This window comes from Gorilla gorilla, chromosome 6 (assembly GCF_029281585.2).
Source record: "Gorilla gorilla gorilla isolate KB3781 chromosome 6, NHGRI_mGorGor1-v2.1_pri, whole genome shotgun sequence".
Lineage (NCBI taxonomy): Eukaryota > Metazoa > Chordata > Mammalia > Primates > Hominidae > Gorilla > Gorilla gorilla.
In genome coordinates this window covers 114,854,285-114,870,537 of record NC_073230.2, presented here as the reverse complement: position 1 = coordinate 114,870,537, position 16,253 = coordinate 114,854,285, and the positions used below count along the sequence as shown (strand labels likewise).

Sequence of the window (16,253 nt, the reverse complement as noted above, 5' to 3'; positions counted from 1 at the left end):
GCACATCTTTGGGGATATTTGGGTTAGTGAATGGAGACTGAGAAGTGAGGCACACCACACCGGCAGTGTTCAGTTGGAAAGAACAATGAGACTTCGTCCAGACTTGTGATTTTCAAATTGTTTAACTTTGGATCCCTTGATTTCCTTGAAATGCTATGTTGGAGCCCCCTCCTGCTTTTTTTGAAGAGAGCCCTTCTCACCATCTCCCCATCCACTTCCACTGGGCCCCGCCAGGCCCCCAAGTGGCTCCAGGTAGCACAGTTTGAAAACAGCAGATCCAATCCCTTCATTTTACAGAAAAAGAAACCCACAGAAGGTGAAAAAATGGGGAAACGTGACAAAGGTGAGAGACAGAGGTAAAATGTGTATGTCAGAGAAGGGAATTGCTTTGTCACATTTTCCCATTATGACTCTCCTCTGTAATTCCAGAACACTCTGCAAGATTTGTTCTTCCTCATCCAGGAATTCACAGTGTGATGCATCCAGCCTGGGCCAGAAACAAAAGAGGCCTGGAGAGAATGTCAGGGGCGTGGTGTAGAAGTCGAACCTTGCTTGGTAGAGGCGGTGGCTTTGAGGACCCTGGCGATGGAGAGGGTGTGTACACTGTTAAGGGCCCATCTGGGAAACCGCAGCCTGTGGAGATGTTGGGGACAAAGCCTTTTTTGTCCTTTGCCACCCGTAAGGCAGTGCTTTTCTGAGCAGCTCTAATTATAAATCCCTGTCCTGCTAAGATGGGTAAACTTGGCAGCATTTGAGATCTGCCGTGTGTCTTAACTATTTCTCAGTTGGTTTGGGCTTGGCAAAACCCCAAATGCATTTTGCCAGGCACTCTTTCCCTTAATTTCTAATCCCTTGAGTGGCTTAAAGGAAATTTCATCCATATGCTTCTGAGTCACTCACTGTGAACTCATTTTTTGGTAAAAGAAATATGTTCTCAAGCCAGCACAGTCCAGAGAAAAGCACGCTTTTAGGCTGAAATGGGTCATGCTTTCTTGAGGAAGAATTTCCTGGATTTTCTGAGTACAAAGAGAGAAAGGGAGCAATAGTTCCTGTCCCCACGTTCCTTCCCCTTTCTGAACATGCTTTCTTGGGGCTTGCCTGAAAGCCTCCTCTATTGTTTACGAGGCTGGTAAATGCCATATCTGTGTTTGGATCTAAACAAACTCTGTGGGTTTGTGGTTTCTTGAAAATTCCCATTTTTAACCTAAGCTGGAAAAGAAACAATTATTGAACACATACTACATGTCAGGTGCATCTTGGCAGCCTGGTAAGACAGACATTATCCTTGTATACAAGGAATCTGAGAAGTGGAGATATGAATTCACTAGACAAGCTATGTACTTCATAAAACCTGAAGTCAGAATTCACATCTAGAGCTATCTGACTCCCAAGTTCATGTTCTTTCCACCTGGTTGTGCCCATTCCCATGCACAGACAGGAGAGGAGGCCCAGCACATTCTAGGTGACAGTCATGGGTCTAGTAGTGGGCATACATTTTTTGCAAAGTGAACAGAAACTGAACTTGGCATTACTGCAAGAGTTATCCTTTTCTTATTGACTCAGAAGAGTTTGGGATGCTGCCTTGTTCACTGTGGTAAGATGTCAGACGTAGAAATTGCCAGTCTCAAAAGTGAAGTTTTTGATATTGCTACTAATAATGACAAGCTTCTAGGTATAACTATCAGCTGATAGGAATTACAGGTAATTACAGGAATTCTAGGTAATTACAGGAATTACAAGAACATGTTAAATGATACCATGAAGATGCAATCAGCAAAATGCAGAATGGTAAAAATTCTGCAAAACAAATAGCTCAGTTTCTTCAATAAATAAACGGCAAGAAAACAGGAGGGCAAGGAAGCCTACAGACTATGAGCGACAAGAGCTATTTCAGCAGAATGCAATGAGTGCATCTTATTTGGGTCCTCATTTGAACAAATCAAGAATAAAAAGGAGATAATCAGGGAAATTTGAGAACTGACTGAATATTTTATAATATTAACAAATTATTTTTTTAGATATGATAGTATTGTGATTATGTTTAAAATAAGAGAGATTATCTCTTATAAATACTGCTGAATTATTTACAGATGAAACAATATGATGCCTTGGATTTGTTTTGAAGTAATCTCGGGTGGGGTCAGGAGGAGGGTGGACATGATTGGGGAAAAAGATGAAAGGATGAAATAGAGATTGGCCAACTTTACTGAAGGTGAGTGATTAGTACAAGGGGTTCATTGGATTAGTCAGATGTTTATATGCTTGAAAGTGTCCATAATAAAGAAAAATTGTTTTAATTATAATGATCAAAATTATTCTAATGAATTTAAATTTCTTTCTTCCCCACTTGTATCTTAATCTTTACAACAACTCTCTAGAAGTTCTGACATGAACATGCTATAGGTTTTTGTAGTGCTGGTGGTGGTGATGACTTAAAAGGAGGAAGAAAGGAAGGAGGAAGAGAGGAAGGGAAAGAGGAAGAAGAGAGGAAGGGGAAAGAGGAGGGAGAGAGGAAGGAGGAAAGGGAAGGTGGAAGAAGAAAAGCTGAGCCGATGGAGGAGGGAAGTAATTTCTCATCAAAGAGAGCCAAGTTCCTGAATACTCAAGTCCCAAAATGTACAGTTCACATGGGTTCAAACTTCGCCTCTCACTTCCCTGACATCCGGATTGCCGAGCTGAAGTGTAGGTGTAAGCCTGGGTGCCAGAAGTCTTCAAAGGTAAAGAAACACTTCACCTTGACCTCTGTCCCTGACTCCATGGGGCTACACTTATGTTGATGCCTTAACACTGCTCTGAATAACCTGCACCATCACGTATATTTAACAGTGAGAGGCAGGCATACTTTTGAGATTCTTTTTAAAATAATAACTTCCAGATGTTTTGAGTGATCTTAGGCTAATGGTAAAGTGAAGGTACATTCTCTGTCCAGAAACCCATGAAGATATGAGAACTTGATTAGGCGTTATGACATCATATATCTTCCTTGTAACTTTTTAAAAATTTTTAAATTTTTTTAATTTTTAATTTTCATTGTTGTAGAGTCTCACTCTCTCACCCAGGCTGGAGTGCAGTAGCACAACATGGCTCCCTGCAGCCTCGACCTCCTGGGCTCAAGTGATCCTTCTTTCTCAGCCTCCCAAGTAGCTGGGACTACAGGGGTCCACCACCATGCTCAGCTAATTTTAAAAAATTTTTTGTAGAGATGGGATCTCATTATATTGCTCAGGCTGGTCAAGAACTCCTGGCCTCAAATGATCCTCCCACCTTGGCTTCCCACAGTGCTAAGATGACAGGTGTAAGCCACTGTGGCCAACCTCCTTTTTAAATGGACATGTTTAAAAATATACACAAAGAGAGGCAGTGTGCCCCATGACACCATCACCCAACCCCGACAGTTGTCAATAGCCATCTTGTTTTGCCTACGCCTTTCCTATCCCCACTCCTGCTGGATTGTTTTAAAACAAATTCCAAGTGTCATTAACATTTCATCTGTAGAACTTCTTTATGCATTGCTACTTTTTATTTCAGATTCACGGGATTAAGAGATGAGCCTCTGATGGATTTGGAGAGTGAAGAGTCCACCCAGAGATAACCAGAGTCTGTTGGATTTGGAGGTCCAAGGAGGAGATGGGGTGGCAGGTGGCAGAGGCTTCAAGGAAGAAAGGTAGCAGGTGCTGCATGAACAAGGAGTGGCGGACTGGAGCTGAGGCCCACACAGCAATGGCTGCAGTTAGAGGAGGGCACTCCCCCATCCAGAAAGGGGGAATGGGCTGGTTATGGAAGATAGCAGAGAGGGTCTGGTTCTGCCTCCATGATTGTCATTACCCCAGAACTGTCCTCAAGGCCACTATGCCAGGACAGTGAAGGTTTGAGATACTGCACCTTACTCACTTAAACAGTCAAAACTTTTATTTCCGCCCAATTTGATAGAGACCTTTCTAAACCATATTACACACTTCTCTGCCTTTTTCAAAGAGTACTGCATGGAACATTCGGCCTTTTCTTGGTGGCTTAAAGGCATTACCATCAATGACTGTTTTGCATTGACCTCAAATGTGGTCATGCCTCTAGAGCTCCTTGAGAGTGATTTTACATGGGTGCTCCAGAAACAAATAGCTGCTAGATCTTTCTATTTATTTTTCTTTCTTTCTTTCTTTTTAGAGACAGGGTGTCACTCTGTTGCCCATGCTAGGGGTGCAGTGGCACCATCATAGCTCACTGCAGCCTTGAACTCCTGGGCTCAAGTGATCCTCCCTCCTCAGCCTCCCTCGTAGCTGGGACTATACACATGTGCTACCACACCAGGCAAATTTTTGTATTTTTTGTAGAGATGGGCTTTCACCATGTTGTCCAGGCTGGTCTCGAACTCCTAGGCTCAAGCAATCCTCCCTCCTCGGCCTCCCAAAGCACTGGGATTACAGGCATGACCTACCGTGCCCAGGCTCATTTTGATTTTAATAGGATAAAGTAAAGATGAAAAGGATTCTCTCTTCTCTCCTGTCAGTTGTCCCTTTTTATAGCTATCAATATACCTGACTGTAAAGGCCATCTTTGTTCTGTCTTCTAACTTGGTGCATCTAACCAAGCTGTGAAGATGTTACACCTGTGTCCCAGGTGAGAGGAAACTGACTGTGAGTGAGACTCCAATGGGCTGGCCTCTGAGGAAAGTGTGTGGATTTTATGACATCTATTTTGTGTCTTCAGGGTCTCTTTGTGGCTCACTTTTCAGTTATTAGCTGAGTCCTAGACAGTTAAAGCTGCTGAGTAGGTGATCTATTTCTTCTGTATTGCTCACAGGTATTTGACACTGGCTTTTCAGAAAATAAGCTAAATTAGGTCTCAGTATCTCCACAGATAAGAAAATATGGCGAAGATGGGTAATAAGTAGTCCAAACATATAAACACATCACGGTAAAAAAAAAAAAAAAAAAAAAAAATTCTCCCAGATATCCTTGGGTCTTGGCAAGAGAGAAGTTAGAATGGAAATAGTAATTTTTAAAACTATGTTTTATTCAAAAGAAGTACGTCTAACAGAAAGAAACATAGAACTTCACGTTAAATAAGAACTTATTCAACTACATCGAAATCAGTAAGCCTAGGAGCAAAAAGATGCTCATCTGATGAAGTGAATCTAAAATGCTTTCCCAAAACATAATATGAACACACCCATTTCTGCATACAGATAAGAGGGCAGGGCCAAAGGACATCACCTCCTCGGCAGCTACTACACATTTCGTTCTCCTACAAGAAGTGATTCTTCCAGTTATCCACCTGGAATGGCAGTCATTTTTCCCATTATCCAACTGATAACTCCCTTGCTCAGAAAGGAGACCTGGTGTTTTAGATTTCATTTTGTCCAACAGAGAGGTAAGGTTGGTGTGTTGAAAAAAAGACATCATTGGTGAGTGTTCATGGTGTTATTGGGTTCCTAATTACAAGAGACTGAAATATGGTGCTGGCAGACAAAGGACCTGGATGTTAGGAAAGAAGGTTTCAAACTGAAGGGAAAAGACAGAGACATTTTATGAACTGAGCCAGCGTAGCATTGAATCAACCCTTACTGTGTAGCAAAATCATCTAGGGAACGTTTTTAAAATTTCATTCTCTTTATTGATATATAATTTGTAAATTGCATGTATAGATAATAAATATACAACACTTAAGACATCATTTGAAAATGGGTTTGGATAAATGCCTATGCCTTGTAACAACCCACCATTATCAAGACATCAGACACATTCCAGAAAGTTCTCTCTGGCAGTTTCCAGACACTCATAGATGCCCTGTCTTAGAAACAACCTCCGCTCTGGTTCTCTGTATTTTAGTTTACTTGTTCTAGAACTTTATATAAGTGGAATTATGTAGTAGGTACCCTTTTGTGTGTGATCTCTTCCACTCAGCATGTTTTCCAGGTTCATCTGTGTTGTCATGGGAACCAGTAGTTTGCTCCTTCTCTATTACTGAGCAGTATTTTATGGTAGAGATATACCACAATTTGTTTATTAGTTTTCTAGTTGAGGAACATTTGGATGGTTTCCAGTTTGGGCTATTATTAATAAAGCTTTTAAGTCTACTAGTTTGTGTCTATTTTCATTTATCTTGGGTAGACACCTAGAAGTAGTGTTTTTGGTCATTGGGTAGGTGTATGTTTCACTTTATGAGAAACTGCCAGAACAGTATCCAAAGTGGTTGTACCACTTTATACTCCTACCAGAAACAAATGAGAGTTCCAGTTGGTCTGCATCCTTGCCAACATTTGGTGTTGTCATTTTTAAATTTTAGCCATGTTAGTAGGTTTTAATTCACATTTCCCTTATGACTACTGATGTTAAATGCCTTTTTATGTGTTTACTGATCATTTACAAATTTTCCTTTGTGAAGTGCCTGTTCAAGCTTTTTGATCAATTTCTTCTTTTTATTACTCAATTGTAGCTATTGCTAATCTATACTGGTTATAAGTCCTTTGTCAGATATATGTGTAGGAAATATTTTCTGCCAGTCTGTGATTTGTTTCTTTTTCTTAACAGTAGCTTTTGATGAACAGGAATGTTTAATTTTCATGAAGCTCATTTTAATACTTTTTTCTTTTATGATTATATGGAGAACATAAACATGAGAGATTTTTTATGATTAACTGGAAAACCATACCCTAGAGGTTTGATTTCTCCAATCATTTTAATGTGCAGCCAGGGTTGAGAACCCCGTCCCTAAAACAAAGTATGACTTAAGAAGCAGAGGGCTCTAAAAAAATGAAATTCTGAAAATACAGTAAGGCATAATCCAGATGAACACAAGGGAGGAGGTACTTAAACTCCTGAGCTGTGTGTCAGCGCAGGGAGCATTTCACTATGCAGGTAGAGAGGAGCACAGACAAAGGACAGTACAGGAGAGGCTGGGTTATGGTCACAGCTCTGACCTCAGGCCTGTGCAGTGCTCAGATAGCAAAACATGGACCTTGTAAAATTGTGTTTCAGGTAAGAAGATGAACAAAGGAAGGTGATGGCCTGGGGTAGATGGTGGAACAGATGATGACACTGCCCAGCTGCAATTTTACTCTAGCCTTGCCATCTGGAAGCAAAATCTCCAATATTAGTGGAGCAGAACACAGATGGTTAAGAGAGAACAGAAGCTAAAGATGGATGGACAGAGATTTAGGGAGCCCCGAGCAGCCCAAATGAGTTCAGGTCTCCAGGCCCCATGAATGACAGCCCAGGGAACAGGAAGACCTTTCAGAGGTAATTGAGGAATCACACCGTAATCTCTGAAAATCACTGAGCAAGGGAACAGTGCCAGGAAACTCAAGATAAGAAAATGTTCCAGGTTTTAAAAATGGGGCTGTCAGAAACTGTCAGGCCACAGCAGTGTCCAGCATCTGCCCCAGGAATGTGGCCCTTGAAGCCTGGGCAGCCCCAGGCAGCTGTCCAGGAAGTTCAAACCCTCTCCAGCTGCAAATAAACAGCATTGACTACAAATCCCGTTGACATGCCTCTTCTCTCTGGGATAAAGCTTGTGAACACAGGCCCCACCCAGCCCTGCTTCACAACACTTGTAGCTTCTTTTACAATAGTCGTAATTCTGTCACTAATTATTATACTTATTGAGCACATACTATATGCTTGGCTAGTTATCTCTCAAATTCCAAAACTCTTGAGTCCTCAAGAATACACATTCAGCCCAGATCTCCAAAGGCCCCAGTTTGAAAATCACTGGATTAAAAGTTAAGAGTTGGTAAGCGGATTTTAAAAACTGCGATACATCTGGACAATAGAATATCATTCAGTACTAGAAAGAAATGAGTTGCCAAGCCATGAAAAGACATGAAAAGACATGAAAGAAGCTTAAATGCGTGCTATGAAGTGAAAGAAGCCAATCTGAAAGGCTACATACTGTCTTTATTATCCCAACTGTATGGCATTCTGGAAAAGGCAAAACGATGGAGACAGTAAAAAGATCAGTGGTTGCCAGGGATTGGGAGGGGGAAAAGATGAATAGACAGAGCACAGATAATTTTTGCAGCAGCACAACTACAGATATACCCTGTTTTATTGCACTTCACTTTATTTCCCTTTGCAGATATTGCATTTTTTCTTTAATGAAGGTTTGTGGCAACCTTGTGTTGAGCAAGATCTATCAGTGCAATTTTTCCAACAGCATGTGCTCACTTCATGTCTCTGGCTCACATTTTTGTAATTCTTGCAATATTTCAATATTATATCTGCTATGGTGATCTGTGATCAGTGGTCTTTGATGTTACTATTGTAATTGTTTGGGGGTGACACAAACTGCACCCATATAAAGTGTCAAACCTAATAAATAAATATATGTGTGTGCTTCCTGCTCCAGAAACCAGCCATTTTCCCATCTCTTTCCTCTCCTCAGGCCTCCCCATGCCCTGAGACACAAAAATATTGAAATTAGGCCAATTAATAACCCTATAATGGCCTCTAACTGTTCAAGTGGAAGGAAGAATCACACATCTCTCACTTTCAATCAAAAGCTAGAAATGACTAAGCTTAGTTGAAGAAGGCATGCCCAAAGCTGAAACAGGCCAAAAGCGGGGCCTCTTGCTCCTGTTAACCAAGTTGTAAATGCAAAAGAAAAGTTCTTAAAGGAAATTAAAACTGCTACTCCAGTAACCACACAAATCATAAGAAAGTGGAACAGCCTTGTTGTTGACATGAAGAAAGTTTTAGTGGTCTAAATAGAAGATCAAACAAGCCACGACATTCTCTTAAGCCCAAAGCCTAATTCAGAGCAAGTCTCTTCAGTACAATGAAGACTGAGAGAGGTGAGGAAGCTGCAGAAGAGAAGTTTAAAGCCACCAGAGGTTGGTTCATGAGGTTTAAGGAAAGAAGTCATCTCGTTAACATAAAAGACATCTTCGTGCACATAAAAGTGCAAGATCCAGAAGATCTAGCTAAGATCATTGATGAAGGTGGTTACATTAAACAACAGATTTTCAACTTAGACAAAACAGCTTTCTATTGGGAGAAGATGCCATCTAGATGCCACCTAGAACTTGTATAGCTAGAAAGGAGAAGTCAATACCTGGCTTCAGACTTCAAAGAACAGACTGACTCTCTTGTTAGAAGCTAAGGCAACTGGTGACTTTAAGTTGACACCAATGTTCATTTACTATTTAAAAAATCCTAGGGATCTTCAGAATTAGGCTAAATCTGCTTTGTGCTCTATAAATGGAATAACAAAGCCTAGATGACAGCACATCTTTTTACAGCATGGTTTTACTGAATATTTTAAGTCCACTGTTGAGACCTACTCAGAAAAAAAAATTCCTTTCAAAATATTACTGTTCATTGACAATGCACTGGTTACATAAGAGCTCTGATGGAGATGTGTAAGAAGATTAATGATGTTTTCATACTTGCTAACACAACATTCATTCTGCAGCCCATGGATCAATATATAATTTCAACTTTCAAGTTTTACTATTTAAGAAATATAATACATTTCATAAAGCTATAGCTGTCATAGACAGTGATTCCTCTAGTGGATCTAGACAAGGTAAATTGAACACCTTCTGGAGATGATTCTTCTAGATGTAATTAAGAACATTCGTGATCCACGGAGGAGGTCAAAATGTCAACACAAACAGGAGTCTAGAAGAAGTTGATTCTAACCCTTATGGATGATTTTGAGGGATTCAAGACTTCAGTGGAGGAAGTAACTACAAATGTGGTAGAAATAGGTAGGGAACTAGAATTAGAAGTGGAGCCTGAAGATGGGACTGAATTGCTGCCATCTCATGATAAAATTTGAACAGATGAGGAGTTACTCCTTATCAATGAACAAAAAAGGTGGTTTCTTGAGATGTAATCTACTCCTGGTAAAGATATTGTGAACATTATTGAAATGACAACAAAGGATTTAGAACATTATATAAACTTAGTTGATGAAACAGTGGCAGGGTTTGGGAGGCTTGACTCCAATTTTGAAGGAAGTTCTACTGTGGGTAGGATGCTATTAAACAGCATTGCCTACTCCAGAAAACTCTTTCACGAAAGAAGAGTCAATCGATGTGGTAGACTTCATTGTTGTTGTATTTTAAGAAATTTCCACAGCCACCTACCACCTTCAGCAACAACCACCCTGATCAGTCAGCAGCCATCAACATTGATCAGCAAAAAGATGACAACTGGCTGAGGGCTTAGGCAATCATTCGCATTTTAAACAATAAAGTATTTTTTCATTAAGGTGTGTATGCTGTTTTTTAGACATAATGCCATTGCACATTTAATATACTACAGTATAGTGTTAATGTAACTCCTATATGCATTGGGGAATAAAAAATTCATATGACCCATCTTATTGCAATATTTGATTTATTGTGGTGGTCTGGAATCGGGCCATGGTATCTCTGAGATATGCCTGTATTCTGTATGATACAATAATGGTAGATACATGTCATGCTACATTTGTTAAAAACCCATGGGATATTACAACTACAACATCAAGAGTAAATCTAATGTAAACTATGAACTTTGGGTGACAATGATGTGTCAATTCTGTCTCATCAATTGTAACAAATGTACCACTTTGGTGCAGGATGTCAATGGTGGGGAATGATATCCAGATGAAGCAATGGGGATAGATTATAAACTACCAGTAGAGAGAGTTCTCTGTACTATCTTCTCAAATATGATATGAACCTAAAACTGCTCTTTAAAATACATGTAAAAAAGGTTAAGAACTTAAGATAAAATTTTTGTGGAGAACTTTTGGACTCCCAAGAGTACATTTGTGAATCCAGTTAGAGAAGCAATGCGTGAGGCATGTTGTATGCCTTTTTCTAATTCTTACAATCACCTGCAGGATACATATTATTATCCTAATTTTAGAGATGAATTAACTGGGGCAGGTTGAAGTAAATGGCCCCAAATCACACTGCTAGTAACTGGGAGGGCAGGATTTAAATTCAAGTCTATATAAGTGAATGAAAAACCCATGTTCTTGACCATGGTATCCCACTGCCTCCCATTTGGAGCTCAGCTTACCTGCCATGTACTTACCTGGCTTCATGTCCATCTAGGCCATGGGTGTCCAATCTTTTGGCTTCCCTGGGCCACACTGGAAGAAGAATAATTATCTTGGGCCACACATAAAATATACTAACACTGCCGGGCATAGCAGCTCATGCCTGTAATCCCAGCATGGGAGGCCAAGGCGGGTAGATCACTTAAGGCAAGGAGTTCGAGACCAGCCTGGCCAACATGGTGAAATCCTGTCTTTACTAAAAATACAAAAATTAGCTGGGCACAGTGGCGAGCACCTGTAATCCCAGCTACTCCGGGGGCTGGGGCAGGAGAATCACTTGAACCTGGGAGGCGGAGGTTGCAGTGAGCCAAGATTGAACCACTGCACTCCAGCCTGGGTGACAGAGTGAGACTCCATCTCAAAAAAACAAAAAACAAACAAAAAACCCATACTAAAACTAACAATAGTTATGAGCTAAAAAAAATCACCAAAAAATCTCATAATGTTTTAAGAAAGTTTACAAATTTGTGCTGGGCCACATTCAAAGCCATCCTGGGCCACATGGAGCCTGCGGGCCATGGGTTGGACAAGCTTGATCTAGGCTATTCTTAGCTTGGTTTTGTTTGTGTGCTTCTCCATTCATTCCAGCTGTGTTGCTGCCAGAACCCCTGACCTACCCTCAGCTCAGTCCTCAGTCTTAATTCCTATCCCTGCTCACCCAGTTCTTGCCAACCTTATTCTAGCTAGTTATCCTCCTAACCAGCATTATGGGTACCTCCAGCTTTGATTCCACCCCTACCTGTGTACCCAGCTACACTCAGCCAGGCCTTACTCAGCCCAGCCCAGAAGAATAAGTCAGGGCCCTGTCCTAGTATAATTCCGAGTCACAACAGTTTGAGCCATGAAACAGAAAAACCCATGACTCCTTCTGCTGCTGCTGGAGGAAACCATGTCTTCTCAGGGAAAATTTGTCAGCTACCCAGTGGGAGTGAGAATCGCCAGGCAGAGCTCCAGGGATCTTCGTGGCAGTCGTTACATCTTCTGTCTATGAAAGCGAAGCAATGCCTTCCAGAAATCAGGTGGGTGCTATGGCATAGTAAAAATAAGAGGCCATTAACTGAGCTCCATGTCCGCAAGTCCTAGTGACAGTCTACTCAGGGGCCTTGGAGAACCTGGGAAGGGTCGAGGCATTCTCATTTGAGTCAAGGCTAACACCATGAATGCCAAAGCCATTAATGATTCTATATTTGAGAGCATGTTCAGTCCTCAGAAGCTGTGATCCTGATTTCCTTCTCCCTGATGAGCATTTCCACCAGCCTCACAATTATACCTCTGAGCTGGTGCAGGGCTACTGATCCCATGGTACCCACCCATCACCCCCGCCCCCCTGCTGCCCCGCATCAAAGAGTTCATCCAGACCAAGTTTTTAGCCATAGTTTATTATCCATTCATCTCCTTCAGTCCCCTCTGAAAAAATAAAACCAGGGAGGTGAAGCTGTAAAATGGCTAGAAGGCTTTCAATGATACAGTCATGCATGACTGCTGCTCATTCTTAGCATGTTCTCTACTGGATTCACCTGCAAAGGCCCTACACTTGCCCAGATACATAACAGGCAGAAGAAGGGAATGACCTTCTGGGCTCAGCCTAGTCACGAAGCAAGGTTTCTATGTTTGGCAAATAACAGTTTTATTATAATTTGGCTTCATACATAATTATCCACAGTTAAGAATGCACCAATTTGTGATCATGAATATTTCATCCTTGTGACAGTTGTATTTTCAAAATAAATTATTTAGTCATCCTCCACTGTATAAAAGGTATATTCATTTCCTATTGCTATTGTTACAATTCCCACAAACTTAGCATGTTCAACAACATATAGTTATTACTTAGAGTTCTGTAGGTCAGAAGCCCAATACAGGTCTCACCAGGTTAAAATCAAGGTGTAGACAGGGATGTATTCATTTTGGTAGCTCTGCAGAGAATACGTTTCCTTCTCTTTCCCAGCTTCTAGAGCCTGCCTGCATTCTTCGGCTTGTGGTCTCTTCCTCTATCTTCAAAGCCAACAATGTTGAATCTCTCTGACCGTTCTTACATTGGTTGCGTTTTTCTCTGTGACCACAGCAGGGAAAAGTTCTCCACTTTTAAGAACTTGTGTGATTACATGAGTCCCACTGGGATTATCCAGGATAGTCTCCCCATCTCAAAATCCTTCACTTATTCACATCTGCAAATCCCCTTTGTCATGTAAGGTAATGTATTCCCAAATTCTGGGGATTAGGAAGCGAATATCTTTGGGAGGTCATTTGCCTACTGCAAAATTAAAGGATAATCTTAACACCATTCATACTTTAAGTGCCTCTCATAATGCCAGGGCTTGTGAATTAGAGTTTATGAGACTGGTATCATATATCTCAATTTTTTAAGGGAAAGACCATCTTTCACCTATTAGGCTTATCATCAGCACAGAACCAATTATTTGTCAAAGGGTATTTGCTGAAGCCTACACTATGAGATAGGTCTACCATGTACAGCACAGTAGTGCATGATCTTTTAGGGAAGAGGGTTTGAAGTGTATGCTAATTTCACAGTGCTCCATCCAGAAGGCCCTGACATGCTTCTGGATTTACAGGTTAAATACAAAACTGTCAAAGTACATTTTTAACTGGTGGAAGTCAAATTTCTGGGCCATGTCAACTTCAAACATGGTATCCAGATGGGTCAACACCATGCTCTGTGATGTGCCCCTTGAAGATCAGGCAGCCCCAGGTGCCAATTCTTCTACAAAGGAGATCTGGATTACTGCTGTCCAACAGAACCTTTTGCAGTGATGGAAATATTCCATAATCAGCACTGTTCAATACAGCAGCCACTGGCTTTATGTGGCTACTGAGCATGTAAAATGTAGCTAGTGTGACTAAGTACCTAATTTTTAAATTTTGATTAATTTAAATTTAATATAAATACATATGGCTACTGGCTACCATATTAAATAGGGCAGATTTAAACCCTTTGGGAAAAAGAGAACTTGGCTTGGCCATCAAGGTCATGTTTTGATCCTGTTGATCCCATCTAGAGGGATGCAGAATCAGGCATTCCATTCTTCTTTTTTTTCTTTTTACTATATTTTAAGTTTTACGGTACATGTGCACAACGTGCAGGTTTGTTACATATATATACATGTGCCATGTTGGTGTGCTGCACCCATTAACTCGTCATTTAACATTAGGTATATCTCCTAATGCTATCCCTCCTCCCTCCCCTCAACCCACAACAGGCCCCGGGGTGTGATGTTCCCCTTCCTGTGTCCATGTGTTCTCATTGCTCAATTCCCACCTATGAGTGAGAACATGCAGTGTTTGGTTTTTTGTCCTTGCGATAGTTTGCTGAGAATGATGGTTTCCAGCTTCATCCATGTCCCTATAAAGGACATGAACTCATCATTTTTTATGGCTATATACCCAAAGGATTATAAATCATGCTGCTATAAAGACACGTGCACATGTATGTTTATTGCGGCACTATTCACAATAGCAAAGACTTGGAACCAACCCAAATGTCCAACAATGATAGACTGGATTAAGAAAATGTGGCACATATACACCATGGAATACTAGGCATTCCATTCTACTGTGCATGAGTCACTGCAAACTCAAGCATTTCCAGAGTTCTGAAAGCTCAACTAAGAACCAAGCCTACTCATTCAACATCAACACACACAGCACCCTGAGCATCCAAAACCACGGGGGTTATGTTCTAGACCACAGGACTGGCTACCTGGCCCTGCTCAAGGCGGCAGGATCAATGGGCAAGAATGTGCAAGAATTTACCACAACTCAGCCTTGCTGTGTCAACCACAGAGGCCAAGTACCCCTAACACCCAGATAGAGTAATCGTGCCTCACTTCTTTGTTCATTCCCACCATTATATTTTGTAAATTGGAACTTCTAGGAGGTTAGAAGGATATGCTGATCAAAAAAAGGGGACATATCCAAGGAGTGTCCCTGGGTCAACTCTTCATTCAGTCTCTGCCACATGTCTAGTAACTGTGAGTGATGGGTGCATCAGAATAATCCTGAGCCTCCCAAGGTACAGCCTTTCACTACTATTCATCATATTGGCTGAGGTATTCATCATATTGGCTAAGGTATTCACCAACAGGGCTCATTTTCTATCAGACCTACAAGAAACCTACAGTGGCTATAGCTGCCCAGATGTGCATATGAAATGCATTTCATTTTTATGAATCCTCCTAATCGGATTGCTTCAGTAATATAGCCCCACTTTATACCCCAATTTTTGCAAAGCCAAAGTTAAAGATAATTTGTCTTTTATGCTCTACTGCCACCATCACTAAGCTCTCACTGTTCCTTACAGCTATATTTTCCCTATAACATCCATCTGTTCTGCTACATTTACTCTACTTCTTGCCAGCCCCCAAAATCTCTTAAAGCCATCATGGTAGTAATAACTACCAGTACGAATGTCCTGTTGACAGGCCAATTTATACCTTATCTTTCACCAGATCAGATCTACCTATAAGATTCAGTTGAATCCCTGGAGAAACCATCCCTGTCAGGAACCTAGTAGAGATACTCACTAAAATCCTCATTTCACTCAATTCATCCATATATCCCAAACTCTAAGAAGATGAAAAACACTTCCCAGTCTTACTTCCCATTGCCTAGGTCATTCATTCTGGTGGACTGGAGCCACAGGTCCTCTTCATCCGCCAAGTCCACCTCCTTCTTCATAACCCCTTCCCGTTAGCCACCAAGATTGATGTCATGTCACAGCAATAGTCCCAGGCTACTTCCTATCCTCATCAAAGAAGCCAATGGATTCCAGGCAAAAAAGCTTCAGTTCACTGTTTGAACTAATATTGTGCCCCTGACATACCCAACCTTCCAATAATAATGCCCTTTTATCACCATTAAGTATCAGGACCTAATAAACTGGGACTTGAATGGGGGAAAATAATGCCTCAAGATAGAGGTCTTTTAAGAAAAGGCCATCCCTCTTTAAAAAAGGGCTGTTCTCTCATTCATATTGAATGGATGAGTGGATGGACAACTGGATTCAAAAAATCTTTTTGCTTACCTCCATATGCCAAGCTCTGTGCTAAGCACTAGGGATCCTAAGATATTTTCTGGGCTCTCATCGATCTCACAATCTAGAGAGGAGACAAGCAGATAAATCTATCATTCCAACACAGAGCAATTATGTTCTATGAAAGAAATAAGATAAGGGCATTCAAAGA

The 16,253-nt window shown here is 41.0% G+C and overlaps 2 long non-coding RNA genes across 3 annotated transcripts in view; one reads left to right on the top strand and one right to left on the bottom strand.

Moving 5' to 3' along the window:
* Positions 1-413: 413 nt before the first annotated feature.
* LOC129534703 (uncharacterized) lies at positions 414-7,757 on the top strand. Its single transcript, XR_008681387.2, has 3 exons — positions 414-594; positions 2,379-2,717; positions 3,529-7,757. It is a non-coding gene; the product is annotated as an uncharacterized lncRNA (long non-coding RNA).
* Positions 7,758-12,415: 4,658 nt separating this feature from the next.
* The window catches only part of LOC109027764 (uncharacterized), a 45,523-nt gene continuing 41,685 nt past the window's right edge, over positions 12,416-16,253 (bottom strand). For both annotated transcript variants that reach the window (XR_002006823.3, XR_010134727.1), the window contains 2 exons: positions 16,094-16,166; positions 12,416-14,413 (listed from right to left, as the gene is read on the bottom strand). This is a non-coding gene — a long non-coding RNA (uncharacterized lncRNA). The remainder of the gene's footprint in view (positions 14,414-16,093; positions 16,167-16,253) is intronic.